We start from the raw sequence: 27,091 nt of genomic DNA, 5'->3' as shown, positions 1-27,091 counted from the left end.
CATGCTGTCTGCAAAAAGCAATGGATTTTGCCTTCACTTTCCATACATGTGCTTGTTACTTCTTTAACTTGTTTCATTGTGCTGGGTAGGAAGTACAAAGGAAATGGACAGTCCTCCTTTGCACCTGAGCTTAGAGGGGAAAGCATGCAGTCTTTGATTAGCAAGTTTAATGTGACATGAAGGCTTATTCATATGTTAAGGAATATTACTTTCATTTCTCTTTTGTCTAGAATTTTATCCATATGGGTGCTGGATTTTTCAAATGCTTCTTATTTATCTATTGAGGTGATCATAAGGTTTTATTTCTTCCTTAATCCATTAACATGTTTAATTAAATGGACATTTCTAAATGTTTTCATTTTAAAATGTTAAAATGTTGAACTCAGGTTGGTCAGGAGTTTGATATTCTTTCTGTGGATTCTTAAATTAGATATTCCCTTCCTCTCTTCCTCTCCCTCTTCTTTCATATTTATTATTTCTATTCTTGAGTATTCATTGAGTCCGATTGTTTCCTTTGGTTTCTCCTTTCTTAGAGTGGGCACAAATTGGAGCCAGCATGGCAATGTAGTAGACCAATTTTCTGATTACTGTCCCAACATTTCTTATGGGTGTCGGTTCATGTCCTGGCTGCTCCACTTCTCATCCAGCTCCCTGGCTGTGGCCTGGGAAAGCAGCAAAGGATGACTCAAAGCCTTGAGCTCCTGCACCCATGTGGGAAACCCAAAAGAATCTCTTGGCTCCTGGCTTTGGATAGGCTCAGCTCTGGCTGTCACAACCAGCCAGATAGAACAAGCAGATAGAAAATTCTCTCTCTCTCTGTCTCTCTGTTATTCTTTTAAGTACAAATAAATATTTTTAAAAGAATGGACACAAACTATTGAGACTATTTAAAACTAATTTTAGATTATTTTATTTTCTCAAAAGGCAGAGTGACAGAGACACAAAGAGAGAGAGAATCAGTCTTCCATCTGATGGCTCACTCCTCAAATGACTGTAATGGCCAGGGCTAGACCAAACTGAAGCCAGAATCCTAGAGCTTCATTTGAGTCACACACACTGGCACTAAGCCCCAAATACTTGGACTGCCCTCTACTGCTTTCCCGGGCATATCAGCAGGGAGCTGGATTTTAAGCAGAGCAGCTGGATTAGACTGATGCTGTGATATGGGATATTCCTGACTTAGGCAATGGCTTAACCTGCCACACCACAATGCTGTCTTGAAGACTTTTATTTTTCACATAAGCATATAATGCTATAATTTTTAAGTGCTGCTTTCATGCATCTCACATTTGATACATTGTGTTTTCATTTTTACTGGATTAAAATTCTTATTAATTTTCCTTCTGATGTCGTTTGTACATAGAAGTTTTTAAGAAGTGTCTGGCTGGGGCCATTGGCATACCAAGCTATGCCTCTGCCTGCGGCACCAGCATCCCATATGAGCACCAGTTTGAATTTTGGTTGTTCCACTTCTAATCCCTCTCCCTACTAATGCTACTGGGAAAGCAGAAGAAAATGACCCAAGTACTGGGGCCCCTACGTGGGAGACTCAGATGGGAGATCTCTTTCTCTCTCTCCTTCTTTCTGTGACTGCTTTTCAAATAATAAATATAAATCTTTCTAAAAAGTATCTAGTTTTAAATATATCAGAATGTCCACATCTTTCTGTTACTGATTTTTTTGTACTCAGAGAACATACCTTGTGTATTTTCAATACTTTTTTTTTAAATTTATTTATTTGAAGGAGAGAGGAAATGTCTTCTATTTGCTCTCTTACTACCTTAATGACTGGACCAGGCTGAAGTCAGGAGTCAGGAGCTTCATCCAGATCTCCCACATTTGTGCCAGAGCCCAAACACATTGGTCATCTTCTATTGCTTTCCCAGGCCATTAGCAGGGTTCCTGATTGGAAATAGAGTGGCCAAGACTTAAATCGGCACTCATATATAGGATGCCAGCATTGTAATCAGCAGCTTAATCTGCAGTGTCAGTCTGGCCCGGACAGTTCTTTCATTTACTGGTTGATTCCCAAAATACCCACAACAGCCAAGGCTAAACCAGGCAGAGGCCAGGAGCCTGAAATTCCATTCAAGAATGCCATGTCACTGGCAGGGACCCAAGTACTTGAACCATCAGCTATTGTCTCCCAGGGTACATATTAGCAGGAAGTTGGATTGAAAGAAAGTCTGGAACCACAACCTAGGTACTCGATTTGGGATGTAGACACTCTAAACAGCATCTTAACTGCTGTACCACAATGCCCACCTTTTCCGTGTGGCTTTGATTACTGTAGCTTTGTAGTAAGTTTTGAAATTAGGAAGTGTCAAACTTCAAATATATCTCTTCTTTCTCAACATTATTTTGATCATTGAAAATCCCTTGAAATATATGAAAGGATGATCATTTTTCATTTCTGCAAAAAGTCCTTGGGATTTTGATAAAACATTTCAATACATCCATATTCCACTTAAGTAGCATTGTCACCATAGCAATATTAAGTCTTGCAATCCATGAAACATGAATTTATTTCCATTTATTTCTATCTTCTTTACATCCCAGAACTGCACCAATCTTTGCTCCTTATATTTTTGCTCAGCACTCCTGGGTAACCCCAGAGGTGGCTCATGCCACCTTGCTGGAGGACACAAACTGTAAACCTTGGTGGCATCCACATGATTCTAAGCCCGCAGGCATGCAGGGTACATAAGCCATGGAGGCATAGCTTCTTCCAACTACATTTCAAAGGATGTTACAGAGAGCCTCCAGCCCCAGATAGGGAATAGTCACAAAGGTGAGATCCCCCTTAAAAGTCCCCATGAAGGCAGTGCCGTGAGGTCAGGATCTCCAAAGACAATCCTTACTGGGCAATGCCAATAGGTCATGGGACCAGGGCTACCCCTGATTGACTGGTAGAGCCATCAGCATGCAGTAGTGGCTACAGCGAGCCTCAGATACAATACTACAACCTGTGAGATCTACTGTGTGTACAAAACCACGGAGGCATGGAAATACCTTCCATCCACCCTCATGGGTCTAGCGCCAGTGCATGGAGTCAAGGCAAGATTATTCTAAAGTCTGGTATTTAATGGTGTCTGTTTCGCAGGGTTTTGAACTTATCTTGGGACTAATTACCCCCTTTCTTCTTTTTTGTTTCACTTTTTGGGAATGGAGATGTCTCTGCAATGCCTACATCCCCATTGTGTATGATTTCACAGGCTCACAGCTAGAGAGCGATTTGCCTGAAGATGAATCATACCTAGAAGTCTCACTTATGTCTGATTAAGATGATATTTAGATGACACTTTTGAAGTTAGATATTAAAGTCGATGCTAGAACCATTTAAGACATTTAGGGACTATTGAGATATAATGAGGGACTACTGAAATATAGCACATGTATTTTTTATGTGAGAAGGATGTGAATTTTAGGGGCACAGAGCTGGATGCTATGATTTGAATGACGATATCTCTCCAAAAGTCATAGGGTGAAGCTTACTCTCCAGAGACACCACTAAGGTAGAGCTTTTAAGAAGTGAGTAAAGGGTCGGTTCTATAAATTAGCAGGTAAAACCTCTACCAGCATCCTATATGCGCATTGATCTGAGTCTCAGCTGCTCCACTTCTGATCCAGATCCTTGTCAATGCATTTGGGAAAGCAGTAGAGGATAGGCTAAGTGCTTGGACCTCTGTGCCCACATGGAAGACCTGGAAGAAGCTCTAGCTTTCAGCGGTGGTACTGGCTGGGGCCAGTGGTTGCCACCATTTCGGCATTTCGGGAGTGAACCAGCAGGTGGAAGACATTTCTCTCTCTCTCTCTTTCTTTATCTCTTTCTCCCCCTCTCTCCCTATAACACACTGTCTTTCAAATTAACAAATAAAGCAAGCTTAAGACGGGTGTGTAAGTCATGAAGACAGAGCTTTCATGGGTAGAATTCGGTTCCTTTTACAAGGGATTGAAAAGTGGGTTCACTTCTTCTGCTCTTCTGCTATGTGAGGACGTAGTATCCTTCCCCTCTGGAGAATGTAGCAATGAGGTGCCATCCTGGAAGCAGAGACCAAGCCCTCATCACACATCAAATCTGCTAACCCCTTCGTTTTGTATATCCCAAACTCTAAAACTGTGGAAATAAACAACTGGTTGCAAATTGTCCAATCAGGGCATCGGAACCTAGTCCAATCTGTTATTGGGGTTCCTGAGTTTGAGTCCCAGCTCTGCTCCTAATTCTAGCTTCCTACTAATGCACTGCCTGGAAAGTAGTTAGGGCATCATCACCTGTGTGGGAGACCCAGATTGAGTTCCTGCTTCCTGCTTCATCTTCACCTAAAATCCAGCTGTTGAGGGCATCCAAGGTGTGAGCCAGCAGAAGGATCTCTTTCTGTGTTTCTCTCTGTGTGTCTTTCAAAATAAATCAAATATATAGTTTTACTTTTAGAAAAGTACCCCCCTAAACAACAACAACAAATACCAGTCTGTAGTAGTTTGTTGTAGCAACACAAAGAGACTAAGCGAATACTCCAGGTCTGGTTCCTCAGAGAGAGAGTTTCTGTTCATTAATTTATTCTTCTTTTTTTAATAACCCATAGTTTCCCATTTCCCTATATACTGATTATTCTTTGCTGAAAATTAAACACTCAGAGGCCAGAGTCGTTGTACAGTGGATTAAATTAGTTGCAATGCCTGTTTCCCATATTTGAGTGCCAAGTCAGGTCCCTGATATGTGCCTGGGAAAGCAGCAGAATATGGCACCTGGGTCCCTGCCACCCAGCTGGGAGGCCAGGATGGACTTCCAGACGCTTGTCCTTGGCCTGGCCCATCTTTAGCTTTGCAACTATCTGAGGAAATGAGTCAGCAGATTCAACATCTCTTTCCGTTTTAGTCGATTCTCCCTGTGTCACTGTGCCTTTCAAATAAGTAAAACAAATTTAAAAAGAGAGAGAAAACTGAACATTGTAATATCATAATGCAATAGAAATATTCTCTCCCCCTTTTCCCAGAGCTTGTTGTTTTGATTGTTAAGGGCTTAGTTTCCGTTAAACCAGTGTTTTGGCTGATACATTCTTAAATGTCAAGAGTTTTAAAATAAACTGAAAAACAAAAATAAAGCTTTTCCCTTTGTGACTGCTTAGCTTTGTGTTGGAAAGCTTAACCCCTTTATAACTTTGCCTCAGCCTTTACTTCCCACTGAGGAGATTGTCAAGTGTTTCATGAGCATGGCTGTATTTTTGACATATACATGGTTTTCCAAATTCTCCAGCATATGAGTGACTTTAAAAAAAATAATAAAAATATTGATTTCAGAGACAGAGAGAGAGAGATGCCCCATTCACTGATTTGCTTCCCAAATATCCATGAAGCTAGGACTGGTTGGATCCAAAGCCAGGAGTCAAAAATTCAATCCAGGTCTCCCAAGTAGGTGACAAGAACCCGATTTATTTAATCCACACTGGAAGAAAGCAGCATTCACAATCCAGAGCTGAAAGTAAGACCCCAAATAGTACCTTGAATGCAGATGCTAGATACCACCAGGCCCCAGCCTTCCAGCTTCTCTCCTTTAGCTTAGCTTACTAAGTTGAGGGAATAGTACAGCCACCAGGCTCCTAAAGTCATTTGCTTCCACAATAACTAACAACTTGATGGTCAGTATTTCATTTAGCGGGATTCGAGATTTTAGAAGAAAATGATAACTTACATGTAGCCCCAAGGTTGATGGAAGCTCGTTTGGCTACCATAAAAAATGTTGTGATGAACGCAGCATTACTGATTGACAAGGAACTTGGACACAAGCTGAACATCTTGTAACCAGACTTGAACCAGCCCCCCTAATTCCTGGTCATAAGTCAGCATGTAGCTGTCATTACTTCCCCGCCACCCACCCCCCCGGTCTTATTCTTGACTCCTCCTTGTAGCTCCTCAGAAACTCCAAAGCACCATCTTCACTCAGGAGAGTGGTATTTCTTCAGAGCTGGAAGTCTGTTGCCCCCTCATCTATTGTGAGATTAAACTTTCTCTTTCCTTTACCCTCAAACTTGCCATTGTTTGTTGAATTCAGCGCTGGAAACGGAGACTGAGCCTTTAGCTACAGAGTCAGACAGCAAACCCAGGTACTCTAATATGGGACAGGAGCATTTTTTTAGCCACTAGACCAAACACCTGCCCCATATAAAAATATGTCAGTGCTCTTATTCCCAAAGAAACTCTTCCTTGGCTTTAGCAGATCTATTGTATGTCTCAACCATTTCCTTTGCTGTACGTGGCTGTAGCTTTGGGGGGGCGGCAGTTATAATACTTTGAAGCAATACCTAATATTTTTTCACCGTGAGTTGGATTCAAATAAAAGACATCAGTCCTACAGTAGCTATCAGGTTGGAATAGACAGATACAGTAATTTATGAATGGAGTCTAATTTGCCCCATCTAAAATTAGAGATCAGAGCTTCTAATGCAATATATCTTTAGCAGCACTGTTGAGCCAAAAGAAGGCAAGGCCAGAGTAACTGAAGACACCAAAAATGTTTCTTAGCATTTTAAGCTACCTTTTTTCCCCCTGAATTCAGTGTTGACTTGGTTGCTATAAAAATTAGACTACTTTCTTCAGTTCTGAGAAAAACTGGCTGTAAGAACTTTGGCTTCCCCCGCCTCCAACAGATGTGCAGTCTTTTAGAGCTGGCTATTTCACCATTTTGCTCACATCTAAAGGATTCCTTTAATTTTTGTTGAACTATTGGTTCATTGGTGATGCAATCTTTGAGCTCCTGTGGGTTTTCATTTGTTTTTCCCATCCTTGTTTTTGACATATATTTTGCCCATATAAGCTGGCTGTTTTCTCTCTAAATGCTTTAAATGTGTTTCTCCTCTCTCTTCTAGCTTGCATTGGCTTCCATAGGAATCTGCTGTCATCCTTATCTTCATTCTTCCATGTAAGTAATGTGTCTCTGCATATAATGCATTCTTCGGCTGCTTTTAAGATTTTCCCTTGATCATTGGTTTTAAAAAGTTTAAGATATGTGCTGGTGTGTTTTTCTGCATATTTCTTGAGCTTGAGGTTTGTGGGGCTTTTAAGATTTGTGGATTTATAGACTTCATTGCATAAATTATGGCACTGCTGCTTCAAATATTCTTCTATTTACTTCTTAACTCTGATTAAACATATATTAGCCTGTTTAAAGTCTTCTATAGTACTCAATGATACTCTATTATTTTCTTCAGTCTTTCGTGTGTTTCATGTGTTTCAGTATGGATTTTTTTCTTTTGTTATGTCTTCAGTTTCACAAAACAAATATATAATATTCTGTCAGTCCCATGTAGAGCATTTTTTTTCATTTCAGAAATTGTATTTTTCCCAGGTTTACTTTGGATTTGCCATATTTCTTAAACTTTTTGGAACCTAAGGAGTATAGTTATAATGTCAACGTTTAATCATTCTAGAATATTTTCCTTTGATGTGTCTTTCTATTAATTCACTTTGAACATAGTATTATATTGTTGTTATTTAAGTTTTATTTGGGAAAGAACCCATCTGCTAGTTCACTTCCCAAATGCATGCGGTCAGGCAGGGCAGGGCAGGGCTGAAGCCAGACTCCTGGAACTCAGTGTTTATCTCCCACAAGGCAGAAACTTAAGCATTTGAGCCATCTCTTTCAGGAAAATGGATCTCAAATGGAGTAACCATTGGACTTGAGCCAGGCACTCTGAATATGGGATGTGGATGTCCCAAATGATGACTTCACCTGTTTGTCACACATCCACTCCTATGTTGATTCACATTCATTCTCATTATGAGTGATTTTTTTGTGTGTGTGTATCTCGTAACTTTTTGATTGTCACCCATTCTAATTATTTCAATGATAATCATTGGATTTAAAAAATGTTTTTGTTTCTTTTGCTTTGTCTGGGGTGTTTCTTAAAATTATTTATATGTTACGTGATATTTTGAGGCTCATTTTTTGTTTGTTTTTCTTTTTTTGAGGCTCATATTTTAAAAAGATTTATTTATTTTTATTTGAAAGTCAGATATACAGAGAGGAGGAGAGACAGAGTGGAAGATCTTCCGTCCAATGGTTCATGCCCCAAGTGGCCAAAATGGCCGGTGGTGCGCCAATCCGAAGCCTGGATCCAGGAGCCTCCTCAGGGTCTCCTATGCAGGTGCAGGGTCCCAAGGCTTTGGGCTATCTTCGACTGCTTTCCCAGGCCACAATCAGGGAGCTGGATGGGAAGTGGGGGCCACCGGGATTAGAACTGGTGCCCATATGGGATCCCAGTGCATGCAAGACAAAGACTTGCCAAGCCACTAGGCCACGGTGCTGGGCCCTTGAGGCTCATTTTAAAACTTTATTTGGCAGGATCTAGCAACTTTTAGTTTAGTTAGTACCCACTGCTTAGGTGCTACATTTTGAGTGCTGAAACAGATGTTCTGAAACCCCCAGGGGTTTCCTTTCCAGTTGGTGGGGATACAAATGATTTCTCATCTCAAATAAGCATTCAAGATCGTTTTTCCTACTCTTTTCATTTTTTCCCCCACCTTCTCATGTGCAGGTAGCTTCCTTATTCAGCAAAAGACCTAAGGGAAATTATCTGCAGATCTCCAGAATGCTTATAATTGCTCATTCTCTCTCTCACACACTCACACACTCTCTCTCTCTCTCTCTTCCCCCTCCCTCTCCTATTCTTGCTTTTCCTTTTTTGCCTTTTGGTTCTCTCATTTCATTTCAAATTCTAGGTGTCTTGGTCTCCTGGCATTATATGTGTTCTCAAATTGGGGGTAGCACTAGGCTGTAACCTGAAGATATTTAGGGATCAATCATTCTCTTTTCTCTCTTAGAGGTAACTATGCTATATTGTATATGGTTGTGTGTGTAGACATAAATACTATATATCTATATATATCTCTATATATAGATATATATCTGAAAACCATTCATTTGTATATTTTGTCCTGTTTTACAATTGTCAAAGGTGGAAGAATTTCTGTTCAGAAGCCTTACACCTGATATTTTATTTATTTTTATTTGCTTAATGCATTAACACTTGCTTTAAATTGTTTGTGAAAATATGTGGCAGACTTGATCTAGTTACTTTTATGTTTAAAGTGTCAAACTTATAAACTAATATGCAAATTGTCACCATCCTTTAAGGGACAATGTATTGGTTTGCTAGAAAATCTGTAACAAAGTCCCACATATGAGCGGCTTTAAACAGCAAAAACTTATTTTGTCACAAATCTAGAAAATAAGTCTGAGATCATGATGTCAGTAATGTTAGCTCCTTCTGAACAGATATTTATTTATTTGAAAGTCAGAATTACAAGGAAAGAGGGAGAGATGAGAGAGAGAGGTGAGGAAGAGAGAGATTCTATCCACTGGTCCACTCCCCAGATGGTAGTGAGGGCCAGGACTGTGCCAAGCTGAAATCAGGAGCCAGGAGATTCCCTTGGGTCTCCCATGTGGGTTCCAAGTTCCCAAGCATATGAGCCATGCTCTGATGCTTTTCCTAGGCCTTTAGCAGGGAGCTGCATTGGAAGTGGAGCAGCCAGTACTCAGAACCAGCACCCATTTGAGATGCTGGCATCACAGGAGGCAACATTACTTGCTAAAACAGTGCCAGCCTCATTTGGCTTCTTCTGATATCAATGTACTTGGCTTATAGCTGGTTCTCTTCCCTTTGTATCCTCATGCTGCCTTCCATCTGATCTACCTATGTGAAAATTCTCCTTAAGAAGACACCAATCAACTATCAGTATGAGCACCGAGGACTACATCCCTACTGCCAAGGAAACCACGGGGAAATGGAGTGCCTTCGGAGACCAAGAACTCTGAGGTCACCCACCCCCAATTGGATCTACCACATGGGATGGAAGAAGCCCAAATCCTGCCTTGCAGTTTCCAAGGTCATCGGAACAACAACCAGGATCCCTGAGCGGTCCGCAGAAACAGAAGAACAGTAAACTTCCTTCAGGACTAGGGAGAGGAGCTTTCTCTGGTCCTTGTCTGCTTCCAATTTTGGGTCCCCACCCTCCTCTCGTAATAACCATCAGGAGCGCTCCAGAAACCCCTCAAAACAAACAAACAAACAAAAAATCTAGAATAGATAGAGAACAACAAGGAAAGCTTAGAAACAGGAAACGGTCAGCGAGGATGCACTTATAACTCACTGGGTGGGACACAAAGATTAGTTACTCCTCACTGGGGTATGGAAGATTTCTCTGCACACCCCTCCTAAACACACCCCACCTAAACTGTTGACATATATCCTGTTAGAATTACAGAGTTAGACCACCTGAAAACAGCCAGGTTCAGCAAAAACGTGCTTCAATGCTATAAACTGCTAAAGACTAAAATTAAAATAGGCATGAGACAGCTGAATAGCAATCTAAGCCATTTTAAGGTGTATAGAACACGGTTGAATATAAACCAAAATTCAAATGTCTATGAAGAAGTCACAGGTTGTGGTTGAGAACCTGCATTTTCCTATTAACATATTGGTTAATTAATACCATGTCAATTAATGCCACAATGTTGTAAATGGTTGGAAATATTATGTTGGGGCTTTTAATTGATTGGGATGATACTCTGCCGGCTCTACCTTCAGACCAGAGATGGTCTCACCAAGAAACCATTGAACTTACCAGGACAATAAGATGCTGGACTTTATGCTTGGTAAATACCTCCAATGAAAGAATGTCAACTGAATTTGAACTATGGAAATGCAACAGGTGGAGCAATCCACCGTGGGGGGAGGGTTTGGGAAGGGTGTGGGGAGGGGTGGGGGAATCCCACTGCATAAAAAATGTATCACATAATGCCATGTAATTAATTTAAAAAAAATGAAATGCAATAAAAATATGTTTTAAAAAAAGAGAGAACAGAATAGTCTCTGCTCACATTAACAGGATAAATGTTATCTCCTCCCCAAACATGCACATCATTAATGTTTTAGAATCATTACGATTCTTGGCGTTAAGAAATATCAGGGGGTGGTGGGTGTCACAGCTCACTGGTGGGTTGGGTGTCACTCTTGGAATACTGGCCTCCCATATTGCAGCGCCAATCCAAGTGCTGCTTCTTCCACTTCCAATCCACCCTATGAGCTGCAAACAGATAAATAAATAGAAATACATTTTCTCATGCTAACAAGTAAGGTGCCTATCGTAATGGCAAAAAATGGACACAAACACAAGGAGCTTATTCAGAAGGAGGGAATCAGCTTTGAATACGAGCAGTTAAACAGTACGTACGCCTGATGCTGCTGTCTTTCCCTTGTATCAACATCTTTCTCAAGCGTGAGATTGGAGGAAATTTCTCAAAGCAGAACTGGGACTCTCAAGAGGATTCAAGGGAGACCTGGTGAAAAATAGAGACCTAGTTTCACTGTTCCCAGAATTCATCACCATTAGTCCATAGACCTTATTAAAATTTCCCTTTTGGTTTTATTTCACTTCTCTATTTTGCATCTCTTGTCCACATTTTTATCCCTGTGTTTTCATTATGAGATGTGTATCTTATTGTTTATATTAATTTGTTCTTTCTTTTGCATATGTGGCATTGCTAGTTTTTCCCCAGAAACTTACATTGGATTTGCTTGTTTTTATCATATCTTGTTTAGAAAAAGATCATGCTATTAAGTTTTGTCTGGGTAATACTTTAGCTTTGTTGCTCAAGTTTTGACAAGCAACAGCTTAGGTATTGCAAAGATAAGTAACATGAAGTAAATTAAATAAATTAAATTAAATAAATAAATTAAATAAAGTAAAAATAAAGTAAATAAAGTAAATTAAATAAATTAAATAAAGTATATACCTATTTTTTTATCATGATAGTTTAAAAAAAAAAAAGAAGACACCAATCATATTGTATTGCAACCTACTTAAAGACCTCATTTTACCCTTTCATAAGGACTCCCAGTCTTGGCAGGCTCTTTCCAGGGTCACTTCAAAGAGTCCCCTTCTAGTATCCTAACTTTACTGTATTAGTACCATGATTCCACCCAATACATATATCATTTTCTGGAAGCATCAGTTATATTAGGAAGCTGTAAAAATGTTGTTACTGCTAAAATATGAAAGGAACATTTACGCTGTCTGTAGCTAATAAAATGAGGTCCCTGCTATCCTCCATATTGCAAATACCAGTATTCATTTGTTTCTATTCAGAAGCTATGTTTGTTTTTGCTGTTAAAGTACATTTAAATTGATTTTCCTAAGCATGTTCTCTTTTTACTTTTAATTGATACATAGCAACTTTACTTATTAGTAGAGTGCCACGTGACATTTCACTACAAGTGTGTGATATGTAATAATCTGACCAGGAAAATTTGCATAGCCATCACCTCAAACATCTCTCATTTCTTTGTGGCGGGGACATGAAAAATCGTCCACACTAGCAATTTTGAAATATATAATCAATTTGGAAAAAATTTTAATTATCATTATTATCCTGGAGAGGGGAACCAAAAGTGATGACAGTCAAGGATATAGGTAAGGATAGAGAGGAGCTATTCCCAGTTCTGTGGACTGAGTGACCCCTTGTGGTTACAGAAGGCTGAGGGAACCAGAAGCTGAAACAAGTATTTGAGAATGGATCTTGGAAATACAAAGAGGTTTGCTCTCTAGCTCCATTAACACAGTATCATGAACACAGTACATGTATGATACACAGAACACAGTACATGTATGATATCTCCAAGATCAGGCATTTTTGAAACATATGAATGGACACAGCCTATTTAACAGTATAGGCTGTGTTGGTGGTGATGTTTTTCTGAGTAGCTTGGCAAGAAGATGTAAACATGATCCACAAAAGGACTACAGGACAGGGTGAATGCTTAGTGGTAACTACATCTGATGCGTTAGCTTATAGTCACACGCAAGACTGCCCTTTGCTATAATCTTTTATATTATTATTATTATTATTATTAATTACATTGCATTATGTGACACAGTTTTATAGGTACTGGGATTCCCCCCACCCCTCTCCAAACCCTCCCCATGCCCTCCCCCCATGGTGGATTGCTCCACCTTGTTGCATTACCACAGTTCAAGTTCAGTTGAGATTCTTTCATTGCAAGCATATACCAAGCATAGAGTCCAGCAGCTTATTGTCCAGATAAATTCAACGGCTTCTTGGGGAGACCATCTCTGGTCTGAAGGTAGAGCTGGCAGAGTATCATCCCAATCAATTAAAAGCCACAACATAACATCAGCAACAATTTATAACGTTATGGAATTAATTGACATAGTATTGAGTAATCAATATGTTAAAAAATGCAAGTTCTTAACCACAACCTGTGACTTCTTCATTGACATTTCAATTTTAGTTTATATACAACCGGGTTCTATACACCTTAAAATGGCTATAGATTGCTATTCAGCTGTCTCGTGTCTATTTTCATTATAGTATTTAGCATTTTATAGCGTTGAAGTATGATTTTGCTGAACCTGGCTTTTTTTTGGGTAGTCTAGACTGGCTTATAACTCTAATAAGACATGTGTCAACAGTTTAGGTGCAGAACAGTTTTAGGAGGGGAGTGCAGAGAAATCTTCAATACCCTAGTGAGGAGTAACTAACCTTTGTGCCCCACCTAGTAAGGTTTAAGTGAATCCACACTGACCGTTTCCTGTCTGATTCTAAGCTTTCCTTGTTGTTCTCTATTTATTCTAGGTTTGTTTGTTTTTCTCTATTCTATTTTGTTTGTTTGTTTTGAGCGATTTCCAGAGGGATCCTGATGGTCATTGCCAGAGAGGGTGGGAACGCAAAGTTGGAACCAAGCGAGGACCAGAGAAAGCTGCCCTTCCTAGTCCCGAAGAAAGTTCATTGTTCTTCTGTTTCTGCGGACTGCTCAGGACTCCTGGCTGTTCTTCTGATGCCCTTGGATCCTGCAAGGAAGGATTTGGACTTCTTCCATCCCGTGTGGTAGATCCAAGCGGGCCTTTGCTATGATCTTACAACAGGTATTTTTAGTATATCCATACCTATAAGCACATATCCATGGGGGAAGTAGACATTATCTGAAGCTTTGCTTTATGTGCTTTTGGTTACTTCTAATCTACCAGAGTCCGAAAATACTAAATGGAAAATTCTGTAACTAAACACCCATAAGTTTAAATTGTGCACCACTCTGAGTAGCATGATAAAATCTTGCTCCACTCAGGATGTGAATCATCTCTTTACCCGGCGTTTCCATGCTCTGTATGATACATGAAACATTTAGGAACCATCTTGACTTTTGCAGTCTCACAGTACTTTGTGTTCAAGTAACCAGTATTTTATTTAGTAATGTTCTCAAAACAAAAGATTAATAATGTTGGCCATTTGGATATGCTAAAGAGAAACCATGAAATGCTTAAATGAAAATATGAAGTGTGCTATTTATTGAAGAAAAATGTATTCTGAGGTTTCAAAAGTCTTACTTAGAATAAGACCGTTTGAGAAACAGACCACATTAACATAACTTTTTATTATAATATCCTATTATAATTGTTCTATTTTATTATTAGTTTGTTGTTGCTAATATCAGTGTACCTAACTTTGAAAAGTTTATTTATTTGAAAGTATAATATGGGTAGTGAAGGAGGCAGACAGAGGAGAAAGAAAGAGATCTTCCATCTACTGATTCACCCTCCAAATAGTGGCAATAGCCCAGGCATGACCGAACTAAAGCCAGAGGCCAGGCACTCCATCCAAATCATGCATATGGATGGAAGGGGCCCAAGGATTTCAGCCATCTGTATGCACCCTTACTTCCTGGGTGCATTACCACAGAGCTGGAAAGGGACCGCAGCAGCGAGGATTCAAACTGGTGCTGCAATATGCAATTCTAGAGTCACAAGTGGAGGCTTAACTTTTTACACCATAATACAAGCCTCTGAACCAGATTTTAAAAAAAGCTTATTTACTTGAAAAGCAGAAAGGTCAGTGGAAGAGAGAGAGAAATCTTCTATCCACTGGTTCACTCCCTAAATGTCTACAGTAGCCTTAGCTAGACCTAGTTAAAGCCAGGAGTTTGGACTTCCATCTGCGTCTTGGTGTGGGGATGGCAAGAATCCAAACACTTGGGTTATCATCTGTTGCTTCCCAGGCACATTGGTAGGAAACTGGATCAGAAGTGTGGAGTAGCCAGGATTCAAAGTAAGTCTTTGATATGGTATGTGGGAATCCCAAGCAATGACTTAACCACTACGCTATAGCATCCACCCATGTATTTATATGTCAAACTTTGTATGTGTGTAGAAAGAAAAACTGTATGATACTATTGTAAAGGGTTTAGAACTATCAGTGGTTTCAGCTATCTGCTAGGGATCTTGGGACAGTGCTCCTGAGATAATATGGGAGGTGGGGAATGGAGGTACTACTGTATTACCTTCATGAATGTGCGTGTAGAAACACAAAGTATTCTGTAACTAAATTTAATATTAATACATGACTTTGACAGTTTTGCTATGTATAAATTCAACATTCAAAAATCAATATCAATTCACTATATTAACAACAAAGCAATTGTAAATAAAAAATTCTAATACATCATGTGTAACATAAAACACCTAGGGAATTAGAAATGTTACACAAGAACTAGAAAATACTAATGCAAGAGAAGCAGAGATTGAAACAAATGGAAATTGAAGCAGAAATGAACAAATGGAAAAGTATAAATTCATGGATTGGAAGACTCAGTATTGTAAAAATGCCAATTCTCCACAAATTGATTTGTAGATACAATACAATGGAAAGAGAAATCTTAGTACATTCTTGGGTTTGGTTGAAATTGAAAGGGTGACACTAAAATGTATAATGCAGGCCAAGAATAACCTCCAAACCCCAAAGAACAAGAACAAACACTATCAGAGAACAATACTCTTAAAACTACATTAATAAAAACAGTGTGATCATTTTGGGGAAAAAATGGATGAATAAACCAACAGAACTGAATAGATAAGAAATGGATCCATATACATAATAAGAACCTATTATGACAAAGATGACACAGGAGAGCAGTGGGAAAGGATTCTTTTAAATTATATATGGTGAACTTCAGCTGTAGGCAACTGCCTAGATTGCCTTGTACCTAGCCAAGTGTTACACTGCTGGGAGAGGGTTATATAGCTGGCAGGCATTCTGGGCCTGGCTAATGTCAAATTTGTGTTACCTATACCAGTATGCCAGTATAATTGCTTGTTCTTTTTTCTTTTCTTCCTTTCTTCCTTCCTTCCTTTCTTTCTTTCTTTCTTAAAAGATATGTGGAGATGGCAGGGAATGTCAGGCACGGACACACCACTTCATGCCCCAGGCCATGGTGGGGAAAGTGAGGGAATGCTGCAGGTTGCTCAGGGAATGCTGCAGGTTGCTCAGGGAATGCTGCAGGTTGCTCAGGGAATGAAGTCTGGGGACATATTTGAGTGGGAGAGGCTGAGGGCATGTTTGACAGGAAAGAAGTGATTTGTTGGGTCTTCTACAGACCAGGCCATTGCACTTACAAGTAGGTGAGGGAGTTGAGATGGAGAGTTTAGAGAGAGGAAAGCACCTGCCAATGTGGGAGACCTGGGCTGGGCTAAATAGCATTTCCTGCACATGCAAAAGCTGGAGCTGGGAAGAATGTCTGGTTGATTGTGGCTGCAGTACCCACCCACGAGTGTCGGAGCAGGAGGTGTTCCATGTCAGGCTGGGATACAGCACCCACCAGAACACGAGATAATCAATTCTGGGGGAAATTCTACAGGAGATTTGTGGGCTCACCTCTGTGGGACTGCAGCACCCACTGGTTTGTGTAGAGAGCTCAAGGTGATGACAGGTTGACCCAGACTGGGCCATGGAACTCATCTCCAAGCCATTGCTGTAAGGGGGCCAGGCTGGGTCAGTCTTCAACCCTACCAGCACATGCAAAACTGGGGCTGAAGGCAGACCATTCAAAGCAGAGCCTCGGTACCTGCAAACACATGTGAGATCTGGAAATGGGAGCGTGGCTGGTAGGGAAACTTGAGGAACTCTTCTGCTAGGCTGCAGCTCTCTCTGATCTGGGTCTGGGGGCAGGCTGGGCATGGCTGGATCTGGGGCATGTCATTATGGGCCAGTCCACAACATCTGCTGGCAGGCATGAAAGCCAGGACAGGGTGTGTGTCGCACTTGGCTGAGAGGAGCTGAAAACGCCCAACAGCGAGAGCTGAGACTGTGAGTGGGCCATGCCAGGCTACATTGAAGCACCTACTAGCACTTGCAAGATCCAGGGCTGGGAGAAGGCCTAGTAAGGGAACTTGGAGAACTCCCCTGTTAGGCTGCTCTTAAAGGGAGATACAAAAGTAAGACTAATCATTAAAGGAAAACATTTATCAATGAAAATTAAGAAGTTGATGTGGTGGCATATCAAGCTAATCCTTTACCTGTGGTGCTGGCATTCCACATGGACACCAGTTCATGTCCCAGATGTTCCACTTCTGATCCAGATCCATGCTTATGGTCTGAGAAAGTAGCAAAAATGTGGGAGGCCTAGAAGAGGCTCTTGGCTCCTGGCTTTGTATGGACTCATCTCTAGCCATTGTGGCCATCTGAGGAATGAACTGGTGGATGAAAGATCTCTCTGTCTCTCCTTCACTCTTAAATATGCCTTTCAAATAAAAATAAAATGAAACTTTTAAAATTAAGAACTTCTGACCTTCAAAATACACCAATAAGAAAGAAAAGGCAAGCCACAGAGTAGTAGATTTTCACAAAATGCATAACTGACAGAAGACTTATATAAAAAATAAACACAGAACTCCTACAAAACAGTAAAAAAAAAAAAAAGGAAACTACAGAAAATGGTCAAAAGACTTAGTAAGATATAAAAAAATGGCATAAACATATTGAGATGTGAATATTTTGTTTTCTTGTAGCTTACATGACATATAGAATGTCCTGGGTTCAAATTCAGGCTCTGGCTCCTGATTCTAGATTCTGTTAAAGTACACCATTGGAGGCAGCAGGTGATGGCTTATGTACTCGGGCCCCTTGTCAACCACATAGGAGACTCAGATTGAATTCCTGGCATCTGGACTGGGTTAAATACCTAGCTTGGTTGTTGAGTCCAGCTTCCAGCTCATGTAAACCCCGGGAGGTAGTGGTGGATTCAAGCTACCCATGTGTGAAATCTGAATGGAGTTCCTGGCTTCTTAGGGCTCAACCTAGGCCTTGATGGAGTGGGCATTTAGATATAATGCACCAGTAGATAGGTGATCTTTCTCAACCTATTCCTGGTTTTGCCTTGCAAGTGAACAGATACTAATGTAAACTTGCACAACCATTTTAGAAAATCATGTTGTGGTCTCTACTAAAATTGATGATATTAATTTCTACAATAGAGTGGAATTTCCAAAAAATGATACTTAAGATATGGAAATGTGTATTGAAGGAAATAGTTTGAAAACTCCGTATGATAAGGGAAAGATTCCAATGAGGCATGACTTTGAAGAGTAGATTTGTTGCTTTTTGACTGCCCATTGGGATTTTCTTCTGGTAAATGGAGTATCCCAGTGAAGGCAGGGGTGGAATATTTTGGCAGAATTGAGAAAGTCATGGGAAACACTTCCCACACAAAAAGACAGAAAGGATCACTCAAGGGTTAGAATTCTTCCCTGAAAAACAGAGATGTTTGACAACTAATTTTATGACATATCATAAGGATGCATAATATAAACTCTTCCCCTACCTGACATTTATCTAGGGGGTGCAAACATAGAACTGAAGCAAGAGCAAGGGCTGCCCCTGGGGCTCCTCTCACAGATTGGAAGTTACTGTTATTATAGCAACCATATTTTAATAAACATTTAACAAGCATTGTAGCTGTGTTGTTATTGAAAGAAATGAACCTACAGCTTCAAAGTAGTCCTTTCCCCCTCAGGGACCCCCAGCCTTGAAGCCATCCTGGGAAGATGGGAAGGTACCATGGAATGCGTCAGCCCAGTTCCCAGATGGTGGATGTGAAAGCAGTTTTTGAAGATCAAAGACATTTTGTACTGATAAAAGACTTTCAGATCCAAGAGAATTGCTTTCAAGGTATCCAGAAGAATTACTGCTCAGAGGTGCAGAGGCTGTAAACTCAAGCAAGGAAAGTTTTGATGATAACATTCATGATGCAAAACAACTGGTACTAAAGACATGGCAGGGTTTGAAAAAAGAAACCCGGACAATTTGACAAAAGCAGTTCACTGGGTGATTGAAAAGTACCAGGAGAAACTCAAGAGGGACAACTCTGGGTCTAAAGTTGTTGTAAGATGTTATTATTGTAATCCGACTGTGGAAATATTAGAGGAGAGTTATAGAGCAAGCCAGTGAAGTAGAAAAAAGGGAACAAGCAGAGGGTGAAAATACAGCAATTGTCCATTAGGGAAAGGAAAAGTTGTCTGCTGTGGCTTAAGTGTCTCCCAAAATGCATATGTCAATGATATTTGCAGGTAGCTTGTGACCTTGAGATGTAGCTAGAATTACATTAGGTCATGAGAGCGTCTGTGGCTAAGAAACAGAGATCCAGGTTAACATTCTTGTCCCCTCTCGCCTTGGGATGCCCTCTTCCGCCTCTTCCATGTTAGAATGCAGCAAGAAGGCCATCATCAGATTTGGACTCCATGCTGTTGGATACCTTAGCTTCCAGAGCTAGAAGCCAAGTAAGCTTCCAGTCTTTTTAAAATGATTTATTGATTATTATTAGAAAGGAAATTTACAAAGAGGAGGAGAGACAGAGATCTTCTATCTGCTGGTTCACTACCCAAGTGACTACAATGGCTGGAGCTAACCTGATCTGGAGGTGCGTCTGAGTTTCCTACACAGGTACAGGATCACAAAGACTTTGGCCATCCCCCACTGCCATCCAAGGCCAAAGAAGAGACCTGGATGGAAAGTGGAACAGTCAGAACACAAACCGGCACCCATATGGGAATCTGGCACATGTAGATGGAGGATTAGCCAGCTGAGCCATTGCGTTATGCCCTAAGCTTCCAGTCTTTAGAAATTATCAGTCTGGCTTCTTGATGGAGCAACAGAAAACAGACTAACCCAGACTAACCCCTAATACCTTCTAAATAGCATATATTACTGGACCCCACTTTCCTCTCTATAGCAAAACCTCTGAAAAATTGTGAACTACACATAAATTGCCATGTCTTTTTGCACTTGAACTAATATACCTTTTAAACCATAGTATAGGAGACACTGAAGGGCCTACTTATTCCCAAGTAGCACCAGCCTTACTAGAGCAAACAACTTTTCAAGAGTTGAATATGATGTATGACTTAACTGTTCAGCCGTGCCTTATATGTAAAAATAATCAGTGTGCATGGTCAGGAGGTCAAACATTGAAATAATATAATTAGTTGCCTGTTATCAACTAGAAGAGAGAATATTTATTTCATCTTGACACTAAGTTATATCCTGTTGATTGTGCTAACTCAAGTGACCTCAGGATAGTTTTATCATCAACCAAATTTCTTTTCTATTTGAAATGCCAAGTTACACAGAGAAGGAGACACACACACACACCACAGAGAAATTGTCCATACTCTACTATACTCCTCAAATGGCCACAACAGCCTGAACTGAGCCTATCTGTAGCCTAGAACCAGGAGCTTCTTCTGGGTCTCACACATGGATACAGTTCCCAAGCACTTGAGCCATCCTCTGCTACTTTCCCAGGCATATAAGCAGGGAGTTGGATGGAAGTAAAGCAGCTGGGACTAGAATCTGCGTCCATATGTGATGCCAGGGCATTGCAGACAGAAGCTTAGCTGACTAAGCCATAACACCAGTCCCCCAAACATTTTAACAGTGATCTTGGAGTGGGTGTTTAGCCTAACAGGACACCCACATTCCATATCAGAGAGCTTGGGTTCAATTTCTGGCTATAAATCCTGATGGTAGTTTCATTCCAATGCAGACCTTGACAGACACTGAGGGTTGATGCGCCATTAGTTTGATTTCTGCCACTCACATGGAAGACCTTGATTGCAATCTAGCCTTTTGCCTTGGCCCAACCCTGCCCCTCATGGCCATCTGTGGAACATACCAGCAGGTGCAGCAGGTGGAAGTATTTCTCTCTCTCTCTCTCTCTCTCTCTCTGTCTCTTTCTCACTCTGTCCCTATCGCATCTGCCTCTTGAATAGACAGGAAGTAATTTTATAAAACATTTTCATAAAATGTATTTTACATAAAAGTTCATCCATTTCAGTATGCAATTAAATGTTTATAATATGTTCACCAGGTTGAACAGCTACCACTACAGTTGTAGTTTTACACTGCTTCTAAAATTGCAAACCCTAAATTGTAAATGCAAATCTTGTGTCAACTGTCATCTTGCTTTTTCCTCACATAACAATCACCCACACCTAAGCACTTCCTAATTGATTTCCTGTACCTATAAATATGCCTATTCTGGACTTTTTTGTTTTTAAGATTTATTTATTTTTGCTGGAAAGGCAGATTCACAGAGAAAAGGAGAGACAGAAGGGAAAATCTTCCATCTGCTTATTCGCTCTCCAAGTGGCCACACAGCCTGAGCTGAGCTGAGCTGAGCCAAAGCCAGGATCTAGAAGCTTCTTCCAGTTCTTCCACGTGGGTGCAGGATCCCAAGGCATTGGGTCATCCTCTACTGCTTTCCAGGCCACGAGAGCTGGATGGGAAGTGGAGTGGCCAGGACATGTGTCTGCACCCATATGGCATCCCAGTGGATGCAAGGCAAGGACTTTAGTCAAGAGGCTACTGCGCAGGGCCCTGGACCATTAATTGTAATACAACTATAAAGTATGTGGCCTTTTATGTCTGACTCATTTTACTGAAAATAGCATTTTCAAAGTTTATCTATGCTATAAAGTATTTCAGTATTTCATTCTTTTCATGACTCTATGCTCTTCCATTCTATGCCCTTTGTTACCCATTCACATATTTATTAGATATTTGTTTAAACTTTCTGGGTGCTGTGAACATGCATACACTTTTGGGTGGACACGTGTTTCATTTCTGTTTGTAATATGTCTAGGAGTGGACTTGCTGGATGGTGACTCAGTATGTTTAATTTTTTGAGGAACTGCCAAATACTACCAATGTGGCAGCACTGTTTTACATTCCCATTGGCAACACATGAGGGTTTCCATTTCCCCACATCTGCCTTGCTATTATAGTTACACTTTATTGTGTGGGTTTGTTTGTTTGTTTGCTTGCTTGTTTAAGACGGATTGGTTTTTAAGGCAGAATCACAGAGAGGGAGATAGGCCTTCTATCTTTTGGTTCACTTCCCAGATGGCCACAACATCCAAGGCTGGAGCCAGGAGCCAGGAACTTCTTTCAAGTTTCCCACGTGAGTGGCAGGGGCCCAAGGCATTGGGCCATCCTCTGTTACTCTCCCAAGTGCCTTAACAGGGGAATGGATTGGAAGTGGAGCAGCTGTGACATGAACTAGTGCTCACAGGGCATGCCAGCATCACAGATGGCGTCCTTTATCTGCTATGCCACAACACCAGTTTGATTTGCACTAATGACTGATAATATTTATCATTTTTTCCATGAACTTACCTTTTGTGTATCTTATTTGGATAGTTGCTCAAAGCATTTCTCCATCTTAAAATGTGAGTTGTCCTTTACTGAATTATGAGTTGTTTTTATTTTTGTATTTGTTTTTGACTTGAGAGAAAGAGAATGACAGAGCAGCAAGCTTCCATCCTCTGGTTAAACTATCCAAGTGCTGTGGTGGTCAGGGTTGGACCAAAGCCAAAACCAGGAGCCAGAAACAACCCATGACTCTCACATAGATAGCAGGTACCCAGTTATTTGAGCTATCGCTACTGCCTCCTAGACTCTACATTTACAGGAAGCTGGAGTCAGGAGCAGGAGACATCAAATGTCAGCACTATGAAATAGTGTGTGTACATCTTAGCCACTAGGTAAAATGCTAGCTCCTATGAGAGTTCTTTATAGAAACTGAGTTCAAGATCCTCATGGAAAATGGGTTATCATAAAACTTCCCCTATTTAGTAAACTTTCTTTTTCACTTTCTTGAGGGTGTCCATTGAAGCCAAACTATTTTTATTTTTATGGTATCCAATTTATTTTTTTTTTTGTCTGTCATAGCACTGCATTAAAAAAATAATTGGGGGCTGGTTCCATAGTGAGGTACCAGCATCACATATGGGGGCCAGTTTGTGTCCTGGCTGTTCCACTTCCTATCTAGCTCCCTGCTTAGGACCTAGGAAGGCAGTACAAGACGGCCCAAGTTGTTGGGCCCCTGCATCCACGTGGGAAATACAAGAAGCACCTGGCTCCTGGATTTGCATCAACCTGGTTACAGTTGCTGCAAATGAGCCAGTGGATTGAAGGTATCTCTCACTGTCTCTCCATCTCTCAGCAACTGTTTTTCAAGTAAAGATAAAATAAATCTTGTTAAAATTATTATCTAATCTAAGTCACAAGGATTTACCCCTACATTTTTTACAACGAGTTTTATAATTCTAACTTTATAGTTAAGTTTTAGATTCATTTTGAATTAATTTTTCAAGATTTATTATTTTTAGAAAGGCAGATCAAATCTACAGAGAGAAGGAGAGACAGAGAGAGAGACTGCAGCCACTAGCTCATTCCCCAAATAGCTACAATGGCCAGAGCTGAGCTGATCTGAAACCAGACCCAGGAACCAGGAGCCAAGAGCCTCTTCTGGGTCTCCCACACAGGTGCGGAATCCCAAGGCTTTGGGTGATCCCCTACTACCATTCCAGATCACAAACCAGGAGCTGGATGGGGAAGTACAGCAGCTGGGACATAAACCAACGCTCACATGGGATCTTTACGGATTCAGCTACGGAGCCATCATGTCAGACCCAAATAAATTTGTATATATGGTATGAAGTAGAAGTTCCAATTCATTCTTTTCCTTTTAAATATTGAAGGGAATAGCTGTAATAACTCACAGACAAATCACGTTAGAGAAAAAATGATATTATTTGACATCTGTATTTATCAAACTACTGATAATTTGTCCTTCAACTTATGTACTCTTTGTATATAACTGAGTTACAGACAAAACATTTTTTTGTGATTCAAATGAACAATTTTATCATGAAAATACTATTGAGGCTTCTTCTCTTTTCAAAAATATTTGCTTGCTTGCTTGCTTGCTTGTTTGTTTAAAAGGAGTGGCAGAGAGAAAGTTTCCACACATAGGTTCACTACTGACATGGTCACAATCTCAAGTCCCAGGCCAGGCTGAGGCCAGGAACTTGGAGCTCAATCAGGTCTCTCACTTGGGTGACAGGGTGCCAAGTACTTGAGCCATCTCTCACTGCTCTACCAGGATGTTAACAGGGAGTTCATTGGAAGTGGAGAAGCTGGGACTCAAGCAGATGCTCAAATCTGAGATGGCAGCATCACAATTGGCAGCTTAAGCTGCTATGCCACATGCAGGCCTCTCCCCCCTTTTTAAGGAGAGGCTTCATTTGTTTTGTTTGTTTAATACAATTTATTTTGTTTTGAAAGTCAGCGTTATAGTAAGAGGAGAGATAGAGATATCTCCCATCTGCTTGCTCACTCCCCAGGTGGCCACAACAGCCAGGGTTGGATCAGGCCAAAGCCAGGAGCCAGGAGCCAGGAGCATCTTTCAGGTCTTTCACATAGTGGCAGCGGCCCAGGTTCTTGGGTCATCCTCATTATCTGCTGCTTTCCCAGAAGGCTTCATTCTTAAAAGTCTATTATACTTGACATATTATGAGAGAGCCTGTAAGTCTTTTCAGAAGTATAGAGCTGGGAAACTGGGAATCACATTGTGATATAGCATATTAAATTGTTGCCTATTGTGCTGCCATTCCACGTGGGCTCTGACTAAAGTCATGGCTGCCCCACCTTCTTATTGAGCTCCTTGAATGCACCTGGGAAAGTAGCAGAGGAGGACCTAAATTCTTGAGTTCTCTAACTCTCTAGCAAGAAGCTAGAATAAGGAGCAGAGCCAGGGCTTGAAGCCAGGCACTCTAACATAGGATGGGCATCCCATACAGTGTCTTCACTGCTATGCCAAATCCCCAGGCCTGGTTTTAAAAGATTCCTGTTTCTGTATTTATTGAGACGAACTGTGATTTTTGGCTATTATTTGAATAACGTGATTTTATAATAGCCGATTTTCAGATGTTAAACCAACTTTGAATTTCTTGGAAATATATCACTCGGTGATGTATAATCTTTTTTTTTTATGTTTCTATGTTTGATTTGCTAGGATTTTGTTGAGGATTTTTCCATCATATCCATAAAAGGTATTTGTACCTAGCTTCCTATTCTTTTGCTGTCTTTGCTTGGTTTACAGATCAGTGCAATCGTTTTTCTCATAGACTGTGTTTTTAAAGTATGCATACCCTTCTGTTTTTGGAAGATTTTGCTACAAATTTTTTTTTTTTGAAGATTGTACTCATTTAGGGACTGGCATTGTGGCATAGCACATAATGCCACCAACTATGTTGCAGTTTAGGAGCCAGCTAGTGTTCCAGCAGCATCACTTTTGATCCAGGTCCCTTGTAGTAGCCTGGAAAAAGCAATAGACCATGATGGCCAAAGTATTTGGGCTACTGCACAGACACAGGAGACCAGGATGAAGGTCATCCTAGCTCCTGGCTTTGGCCTGATCCAGCCTGGCCGTTGCAGATGGCCATTGCAGAGATCTTTCTGACTCTTGTTTCTCTGTAAATTTGCTTCTCATATTAAAAAGGTTTTTTTTAAATAAATAAATCTTTTTAAAACCATTTCTGTTTATTTTATAATAGTATTTATTTTCTTCTCATATTGCAGTAACTAGGAGTACTACTGCAATATTTCATAGGAGTGATGAAATAGACATTCCAGCCTTGTTCCAGATATTACAGAAACTTTGGTCCAATATTATTCCTTTCCATCCCCACCTTTTCATGAACGTTTTGAAGTACTCTTGTATCTGTAGTGAACCACACTTACTTCCCACACACAGTGTTCAGCAGGTGTATGCCTATTCTGGAAAAAATGTGTTAAAATATGCAGTGGGCCTCTGGTACAACTGCTAAGTCATCAATTGAAATGCCTTTATGCTGCATTGACATGCCTGGTTCAAGTCCCAGCTAGCCTACTTTTGACCCAGCTTTCTGTTGACGTGCACTGTAAGGAATACTTATGGACATAAGAGAGACCTGGATTGAGTTCCAGCTCTTGGTTTTGGCCTGTCCCATCTTCACTGTTACAGGCATTTGAGAAATGAATCAGCATAGGGAAAATCTCTCTGGTTCTGTTCTTCTGTGTCTTTCTCTTTGTTTTGTACCTTCCAGACAAAATGCAAATAAATAAAATGTAAATCATAGAAATAAACCTGTTTACAATGGGTAGCTCATCTGACCAGTGAAAGCAAACCTCTCCAAGGATATAAAATAGCTTCATTAGATCCTTAAAAACAATAAAGCTAATTGAATTTTAAGTTCTAGAGTAATTGAATTAATGCACTGTTACATGTTTTTTTAAAGTTCTATTGAAGTTTATTTAATTACTTTCAACTTAGTATTTCTCAATACTAAACATAGTTTAAAATACGGTTAATTAATTCTTTCTCAGGAGAGAAGAATATCAATCTTGATCTAAATTTAGATGGGGTAGCTCCCCGTTCACTGCTGTCAGTGATGGGTGAATCCTGAGCTTGTCCAAGCTTGAGATCCGAGAATTTCCTCCATCCACAGCGATCATGCTGTGGGTGGATCTCAGACAGCTCTGGACATGCTCAGGATCATGGCTCCGCCCACTGCTGCCATGTTGGTGGGCAGGATCCAGGTAAGTCTGGGCAGAAGCACAGGTGTCTGAATCTCCCATCCATGTGGTTGTGGCTGGGAGAACCCATGCCAAACCAGGCTTCCTATTGAGAATCTTAGCTCCCTGTCCACTGCTACCAAGTGGTGGGTGAATACTGGGCTTGCCCTCTGACCACACAGTGGCAAGCTCTGGGGTCTTGAGGGTGTGGAATTATGCTTAAGGACATCCATGGATAAGGCCACTGTATGTGTAGGTGAGGAATGAATCCTAAGGGACACCCAATGACAGGGCCACTGTACTTGCAGCTAAGTGAGGGGACTAAGACCTGGTGGTTTGGAGAGGAGACAC

The sequence above is a fragment of the Ochotona princeps genome, chromosome X, assembly GCF_030435755.1.
Source record: "Ochotona princeps isolate mOchPri1 chromosome X, mOchPri1.hap1, whole genome shotgun sequence".
In the NCBI taxonomy this organism is placed as follows: Eukaryota; Metazoa; Chordata; class Mammalia; order Lagomorpha; family Ochotonidae; genus Ochotona; species Ochotona princeps.
Note: the sequence above shows the minus strand (reverse complement) of the source record.